The following is a 7,774-nucleotide window of genomic DNA, read 5'->3' as shown; positions in this document are numbered from 1 at the left end:
AAAAAGCCACGGCAACACTCTAAATTACTCACACGGAGCACCTCACTGTCAACCGCGAGGGTATTATTAGGTGGGATAAGCTAGGGACTCTGGAAATGACGGCATTAATTCAGCGGGGTTAACTAAAATTATCTTCAGGAAGTAGAAAACAAAATGAGCTGTAAAGACGCAGCGGGATGTGATGTGTGTGCCTGAGCAGAAAGCATGCCCGCTCTTCAGCTGCCCATTACAACACTTTACGCCCTCTGAGCACGTGGGATACTTATGTGTACTCCGTTTATATTTAGCGTTTCTTTAGTCACAGGAAGCGGGGTGTCAAACTCATTTTTGTCACAGGCCAAATCATTTCACAGTTAAAAATGCACAAAAAGAGGTGTTTATATCTTAAACAGGGTTGTAATTATTAAAGTAACTTGTAATCTAATTTACCGTATTTTCCAGACTATAAGGCGCACCGGACTATAAGGCGCACCTTCAATAAATGGCCCATTTTAAAACTTTGTCCTTATATAAGGCGCACCGGACTATAAGGTGTACCATTAATGCATCATGTCAGATTTTTAATCCAAATCAAATCATTCTCCATTTTATCTTTTATATTTCAACTTCAGACACAGCAAATTACTTTATAATCACAAAATAATGATCCATAGTCTTTTTGATTCATGATTCATAGTCTTCAGCGGGCCACTTATGATTGATTTCATGACATGCCAGTTTAAATTTAGGAATTCGGTCCATATATAAGGCGCACCGGACTATAAGGCGCACTGTCGGCTTTTGAGAAAATGTTAGGTTTTTAGGTACGCCTTATAGTCCGGAAAATACGGTAGTTACTTTTAATATTGAGTAATTTGTGTCTAAGTGACTTTTAAAAGCACGTAATCAGTACAGTAACTCAGCCTACTTTGGCAACACTGCTAGCAAGGCCGCATGCTAACAATGCCGCATGCTAACATGACGATATAAAGAGCGCACACTGAGTTGACGGGCAAGAAAAACACGATTAAATATTTAGTTCAGACGCTCCAATTGATCAGCAGAAGTCTCTCATCCGGCTCATCTGCCTCCATGTCACCGAGTGGTGAGAGATCATAGACTGGTTGCACCCAACAGCGTCTTAATGAGCCAGTCAAGCAAAGGTAAGCCGGTGCGTAAGGTTGCATCAGGCGAGCGAGCGACACTCGTGTTAGCGTGCTAAATTTAGCTTGGCGGATTTGCCGTGTTGCAGAGGTATGAAAGCTTTTCATCAGTTGGCACCGGGAAGTGCACAGCAAGAGGTGGAGGAAAAACTCTGTTCACTGTTAAAGAAAGCAATCATTTTTTTAGGGTTATAACAGTCCAATTAAAAGTCATAACATTTCCACTTTGATTGATGATTGAGTTCATTTGGAATCTAAAATTGTCTCCTGGTGGCATGGGGGATGAATTTGTCACTTGAAATGAGACGAGTCCTTCTTGTTTATGGAAGGAGATAATTGTCGAAACGAAAATATCTGTTTTCTTGTTTTGTAGAAAAAAACATTTTTGTACCCAATTTAATTCAGACTGTGTTGAGTTTTACAGCTCGGCAGTTGCTACGCAACATAAAATTCACTTCTCAAATGTTTGCTTGACCTTTGAGTTCATTTTGAATTATGACTTGGAGTAATCAAAAAGCAGTTGTTTTATTTCATTTAACAGCATTTCAAATTCTAATCTGGATTGCTTTCCAGTCTCATTCCATTCCACCTGTATTTGCCCCGCCCCTTCCTTGTGTCTCCACCAATCAGCTTCCTCTTTATTCTGTCCAGGTGTGCTTGTCTTCTGTTTGTTTTTGTTCTGTCTTTGTTTTTTGTGCTCCTTGTTTTTGCAGTTTCTCCATTTTGGATTTGCAATCAACCTGGCTCACCAATGATTGTTTTTTTGTGGCTCAACCTCCAACATACCAACTATGGAAATAATCTTCAATGTCTCCAATCAAAGGTAAATCAATTGTTTCTTTTAAACTCAAAACATGCATGCAAACAGTGATTTTTTTTTCCACACAGCACATTTTGTAAATCGCTGGTTTTGGTGTTGCACCCACTAAATAATTCTAGCTCACTGTTGATTCAAGAGAGGGCTCCAATTGAAGGAAAAGTGAATTACTGCTTTCAACAACAGGGCAAGATTGCTCCAGTCAATCACAGGGCAGTCGGTGACAACTGTTAAAAATTAAACTGGGTCGTAAATTACTGATTGAATTAAAAAAAAAAAAAAAAGGGCACTGGGCTGGATTTTATCAAGAGTTCTGTGCTCTGCTGATTGTCAGTCATCCACTTCAATCAGCATGTTGAAATTCTCAAGTGCAACCATTTTACAAAGCGGAAATATTGCCAATCGCAAAGTCCAGATGCCCTACAAGTGCACCGTAGCAGTGGAACAATTTATTCACAACCTAATTTTCAGTGAACGACTGCAATTTATCAATTGCTGGTCCACTCTTCCCGCAGAGAAGAATAGCAATGTTCTATTTCACAACAGAAGCAGCATACAGAACATGCAGTAGCCACAGGAAATTAGCATTTTATGCTAGCCAGTCCAGCCGCTTGATGTTTGTGATTGTCTTTTTTCATTGTATGAACAGATTAAAAAGCATGTCAGAAGTGAACAGTAGAAAGTTTTCTGAAACAATCAAACTAATTGTTAATTTCATGTAGGAGAAATTATTTATTACCTGTCTATGGCGGTTCACATTGTTTGTTAGCATTGAGCTAAACAGATTTATCTAAAGCGAATTAAGCATTAACCTGGATGGGGGACAGCAGATTAAAAAAAAAAAAAAAAAAAAGATGCTATGGTTTATCCTCAAAGATAATCCCACAATTTAATTTGTAAGAATCCATATTTCGCTCCAAGTTAAACCACTTAGCCAACACGCTAATTAGCTTAGTATTAGCAAACTGTGTGTCCTTGAATGTCAGGCAGCATCTGATGATTCATTCATAACATACATTTGCAATATATTTGAGACAATTTCCAGCCATTTAAGCGCGAACGCAAATTGCTTTTGTTCAGCCGTCATTCGCACGTCTTAACGATATCCGTCTGGCGGTGAAGCAAAACGCATCGTGCCTCTTATGTGCTGTGCGTTCTCTTTTATTATTATTATTTTTTTTATTGCAGAAAGGCTGCAGGGACGTGAAGGACATAATCTATAAAATGAAAAGAATTGACTGTTTATTTGAACAGGGACAACAAACATTGAATTTTTTCCCCCCCTATTGAGTTACATAACCAATGTCAATTTCGATTTTGGATTCACCCTCAAGATGGTCACGATTAATTGCCTGTCAACATTCTACCTTGACACCTAAATCGTGTTCTTGATATCCACTCAAATTACAAGAAATGATTCATTTCATTTCATCCTATTTTCCCCATTTTAATATGTGAATAGAGACTCGCATGCCCTTCAGTAAGACTGATCTCGCAAAGTAATTTTTCTCATTAACTTCTTTCAACCGCCCAGTTAGGATTCATAAATCTCATCGCTCTATTAATCCACATGTAATTAAACAGGATTTCCGTCATTCTGCTTGGTGAAATATTTATCACCTGTGCTGCTAGCAAACGTGTATTAGCCAATATTTTTTGTTAACATCTAGACAATACTATTAAAAATTTGAAAACTAATCACGGAATCTTGAACGTCAAAATGGAGTGGAATCTACTGAAGGCGCCAAATGTTTATTTTAATAGCAACACAGGCCGACCTGGAGAGTCGAATTTTTCTTCAAAGTGTTATTTCCGAGCGGCGAAAGTATGTCAGCAGCCCCTTGGATGTTAAGAATGCCTCTCCGCGAGATTGCCGGTGTTTATCTGCTCAGACGGACTGGTGCCTGGAGGCGCTGCGGGCCTCTTTGTTTCATTAGCATCATTTGATTACCAGCGTCTGAATGTATCACTGGCATCACATTCGCAGCTGAAGGCGCCGTCTGTGTTTGAGTGGGATGATAGTGGAAGGAATGTGACTCAGAGCCAGAGACTCGGGCGTACGGCTCATCCTCACGCCTATATCGGAATGGAGGAGGGGCAACTTTCTGGGTAGTTTTGCTTATTAGCTAATTCCAAAGCGGTTAAAACAAAAGGATCATCAAACATCAACACCACACACCTAGCATGTACACAATTGTAAAGTCGCGCTACGTAAATAACAAATCAGTCGTTAAATTAGCCAATATGAGCAAAGAGGCTCGTTAAGGCTATTAGCTAGCATGCTAGCCTTAACAATGAAAAGCGGTCTATACGCAACTCCGGGAAGGATTATGTCACATTTTATATCTACTTGCAAACCAGGCTACCTGGTGTGATTAAGTCCGGATGATGTAAACACTTTTTTTTTTTTTTTTTTTTAAAGTACATGGCAAACAAACAGAGAATCAAGCATCCGACAAAAGTGTCAGGAGTTGCTTGGCAACAGCCGCAGAGGTGAAGTGCAGAAGAAAAACATTACAAAACCAGAAAACTTTGCCAGATAATTATGAACAATTCTTATCAACTAATGGTTTTTTTTCGGTTATATTTAACTTTGAATCCATTCAGGGGCACAGTAAGCCAATTCTGATTCCAATTTACTGTGAGGAATCATAACGCGAACGTTAATGCTAACGCTTGATGTTAAAAAGGCGCTCTATTCTTTATCTGGCTGCCATGGCGACTGTGGCGCATTCAAGTCGTCAACCTTTAGTTGAAGGTGCTGGATATTTTGTTCAACCACGAAAGGCCGGCCTTGGTGGGTTCGACTGAAAAGATTTGAGCTGCAGAAAACATATTCTTTTCAATATTAGCGGGCCAATGAAAGCATGGAATTGAAGTCCCTCCCGAGCTTTTATCAAGTCTGACAATTTGCAGTCAGAGATGAAATGAAATCAAACAAACGAGCATCGTCAAATCGGCGGCAAGTTTTTAACCTGACCCCATCAGTCAGCGAAAGAAACACATCAATTCTCATTAGTTGTCATCGAAAAAGCATTCGCAAAATTGATGACCTCATTTGTCAAGCTGGATATTGTCATTTTCACAAATTCCATTGTGCTTGGCACATCAGAATCAAAAGTTTTTGATATCCAAATCTTTATTTTAATCGTGCGACACCTGATCCTGTTGTTTTCCGATTTCCACGTACTGTATCAGTTTCATGAAAGTGTCCCACTCCACACAATAATATGCCCCCGCCCCACCCCCCACCCGCTATCTCTTTTGTATTGCTGTGTAATGAGGACTCATTCTTACCAGTCGTTCGCTTTCATTCAAATGTTTTGTTGGGCCTTTCCCTCCATTTGCCCTTCAAACACCATTCATCCTTGCGGCGCCATGGCAACAAGGAACACTCACGACAAAGCGGCGACCGATATGAAAAAGGTTTTGTGTGATAGAATTGAAGGAAATTTGAAGGGTTTTTGATTCAAACGTATCACTTCAATCAGGTCACTTTATCATTTTTGTATACGTCATACAGATCCAAATTGACTCTAACTTTATATAAAGCGCAAGTCATTTGATAAATTAAATTGTAATTGTAAACTTGTGAGTAAAAATGCCAATCAAAGTGAAATTAGAGTTGCCCGCCACATCTCAAATTCAAAAACACAAACCCAGTTTAGACTAAATCTACAGTTAGAAACCCATAAAGACTCTTAGAAAATACGTTTTTAAAAAATATAAAAATAGTAAAAAATATGTTGTTTTTATGTTATTGTAAATTTAAAAGAAAATTCTTAAACATTAGTTTTACAACTAAATATCGACAAAAATGGTTATCAATTTTGTGTTTAGCGGGGTTTTCAACTGTTGAATTTAACTTGTAATCTAAATGAGTAATTTAAAGTCATCATGACAGGAGACGTAAGATATTATTTCCGGAGTGAGTCTCCTGACACCTAGCGGTAATAACAGCACACTGCAACAAAAGATGATTTATTTTCATCAGCAGCGATCAAACAAACCACCAAACATAATTTCTGATTTATTTTCATTTTAACAACGGGAACAAAATGACAAAGATGAACATCTGGTTGAAAAGGAGTTTCATCATGATGACAAGCTTGATGATGGTGAGTTCCTTTTTTTATTTTATTGTAATATATTAATAGAATTAGAAAAAAAATCAAATAATGATTCAATTAAAATATATAGCGCATAAAATCGTTCAGTTGATGTTAAATACTACGTACAGACTAGTTTTGTAACATAACGTCTGTGATTCTTTGTCATACCACCAGAGGGAGCCCGCATAGCACTTACTGCAGAGAAACGTCACAACTGTCTATTTTTCTTAAACATGTCTGTATGGAATCGATAGGAAAGTTTATTCTTTCCTTCATATCTTTATTTCTCTCTTTCATGCTCTCTTTTTCTTTTTTCCTTTCTTGGTTGTCTCTCTCTATCTCGTGGTTGGTGGCACACATGTTGTGCAACTTGGCCTTCTGTCATCGGGCTGGTTTTTCATCTGCGCCACGAATGCTTTGGCAAATGTTTTGACACTTTAAGAGCCTCGGCAGGCACCCACGACAATCATAACATGTCATGTTTACCCCGTCCACTTCCTCTGCGTCGTCTTTCTGTCCACGCTGACCTGGAGGATAGTGTAAACGTTTGTAGCTTTAATACGCGACAGAAAATAGCAAGAACCCCCCCTTTGTGATGATTTGGGGAGAGGAAAAGGAAAGGGGGGGGGGGGCATGCTAGCCAAGCATGTGGAAATCTGGCCCCGGTTGTTTATGTAAACGTGACGTGTGAAGGAGTAAACGCAAGGTGACGTGTTGCACAGATGGTTTTCTGCTCTCAGCGTGACCCCCAGAGGTCGGCCCAGTTGAAGCTTGGAAACGTGCTGTGCCTTTTTTTTTTTTTCTTTTCCTCAGAGACAACTCATAATGTTTGAGCTTGAGGAATAGCTGTTCTTTTTTTTTTCACGTAATTCAGGAGTGGATAAGAGTCGTGTGAAAATGAACTACAAAAAGTTGACCACAAGGAGCTGCTGTAGGTCACAGCTCGCACTCACACAAATGGATTTCAGTCTTGTTTGAAGAGTCAAAAAAGCAACACAATATTAGCAAGCGGGGACAATGATCTGTTAAAACGCTTATTTACTCTTTTTCTCTGCTTTTTGGTCAGAAACTGGTGTCCCCTTCCCCCCTCCTTAGCTCCACCAGTGTCCAGCTATTTTAGCAACAATGTGTTTTGGGGGGGGAGGGGTGTCTGGAATGGATCAGTGGAATTTCCTAAATATTATTCTCAGTGGTTATCTGAATCTTATCTTGACAGTCTGCTTCCTTTTTGAGGGATGCAAGTGTAAGCAGGAATAAAATGCTAAGTTTTAGATTGGGATGTTTTTTGCAGTGCTAAACAAATGGCTAGTGTGTGCGGTGTCTGCGTGGGGGGGGGGGGGGGTCTTGTCACGCAAGACAATGTGTGCTTTATTATGAGAGAGGTTGCACCATCGCTTTTTTGTCCATTCATCGGCAATTTTTTATTCCTCCTTTTAGTCTTAAAGGCACCCTGCCAAAAGAATTGAAGAATTGCTTCTAAGCATTCCATAGCACAGGACACATCTGGATGAAGGCGCTGGGGAAGGAGTTCCCCCTCCTTACATCGAGGAAAAAAAAGTGCGATGGATGAACAATGTGCACATCTGTTGAGCTTTCTTCCCGAAAATCATTGGTTTCGCCCCCTCCATCCCCACCCCCAAGTTCAGTCCCCAATGTAGTCCTAATCCCGCCCCCCCAGTTTCCTCACTAGCAGAACAGTTCAG

Source organism: Syngnathus typhle, linkage group LG21 (assembly GCF_033458585.1).
Source record: "Syngnathus typhle isolate RoL2023-S1 ecotype Sweden linkage group LG21, RoL_Styp_1.0, whole genome shotgun sequence".
Classification (NCBI taxonomy): domain Eukaryota; kingdom Metazoa; phylum Chordata; class Actinopteri; order Syngnathiformes; family Syngnathidae; genus Syngnathus; species Syngnathus typhle.
This window is presented reverse-complemented; position numbering follows the sequence as displayed.